General features: G+C 47.9%; 1 protein-coding gene across 5 annotated transcripts in view; it reads left to right on the top strand.

Annotated features, from left to right (window-relative positions):
- Pecam1 (platelet and endothelial cell adhesion molecule 1) overlaps window positions 1-1271 on the top strand; it is a 62213-nt gene that overhangs the window by 24282 nt on the left and 36660 nt on the right. The gene's annotated exons all lie outside the window — the stretch shown is intronic.

Below are 1271 nucleotides of genomic sequence, written 5' to 3'. Positions count from 1 at the left end.
TGTAGACCAGGCTGGTCTCGAACTCACAGAGATCCGCCTGCCTCTGCCTCCCGAGTGCTGGGATTAAAGGCATGTGCCACCACCGCCCGGCTGTCCCGAGCTCTTGAACCAGCCTCAGCTGTGTGAGATGCGATAGGATGGAAAGGTGGTTATCTCAGAGGACCGTCGCGGTGTCTGAATGAGATTGCTAGGTCTGCATTCAGTGACTAGTAGCTAGTATCTCTACAGTAGCTTTCTACTCCCCCCAACTCATCTTCATGAGCTTTGTAAATTTTTTATTTTATTTTGCATGTGTGTATGCTTGGGGCCCATGAAGGCCAGAAGAAAATGGAAGCCATCCTAGAACTGGAGTTACAGTTGTGAGTCACGGTGTGGGCGCTAGGAATCAAACCTGAGTCCTCTGAAACAGTAGGGCTCTTCGGTGTTTTGTTTTGTTTTCTGTTTTTCGAGACAGGGTTTCTTTGTAGCTTTGAAACCTGTCCTGGAACTAGCTCTTGTAGATTGATCTGGCCTCAAACTCACAAAGATCTACCAGTCTCTGTTTCCCTAGCGCTGGGATTAAAGGCATGTGCCACCACCCGCTGTATCCAGTGCTCCTAAATGCTGAGCCCACACTCCAGCCCAAACTCTTTTTCTAGAAGATTTTTAATGGGCGTGTTCACACACACCTTTAATTCCAGCACTTGGGAGGCAGAAGCAAGTAGATCTCTGTGGGTTTGAGGTTAGTCTGGTCTACATAATGAGTGCCAGGACAGCCAGAACTACATAGTGAGACCCTGTCTCAAAGAACGGGCAAACAAAAAAAATTTGAAAAAGAATGTATGTATGTTTGTGTGTATTTATGTGCACCATATGTGTTCAGGTAATGACGAGGCCAGAGGATGTCAGCTCTATTGGAACTGGAGTTACAGGTTGTGAGCTTCCTGCTATGGGTGCTGGGAATCAAATCCAGGTCCTCTGCAAGAATTGTAAGCGCTTTTAACCACTGAGCTATCTTACCACTTTCCCCTATTTTTTAAAGACAAGATCTCATACAGTCGAGACTGGCCTTGAACTTACTGTGTAGCAGAGTTTGGTGTTGAACTCCTGATCCTTCTGCCTCTACTGCCCAAGGACTAGGATTCCAGGCTTGCACCACCACACCCAGCAGCACAGTTTATTAAAAAAGTAACAGTCGCGCCGGGCGATGGTGGCGCATGCCTTTAATCCCAGCACTCGGGAGGCAGAGGCAGGCGGATCTCTGTGAGTTCGAGACCAGCCTGGTCTACAGA

This window comes from Microtus ochrogaster, chromosome 7, assembly GCF_000317375.1.
Source record: "Microtus ochrogaster isolate Prairie Vole_2 chromosome 7, MicOch1.0, whole genome shotgun sequence".
Classification (NCBI taxonomy): domain Eukaryota; kingdom Metazoa; phylum Chordata; class Mammalia; order Rodentia; family Cricetidae; genus Microtus; species Microtus ochrogaster.
Note: the sequence above shows the minus strand (reverse complement) of the source record. Positions and strands in the feature narration are given on the sequence as shown.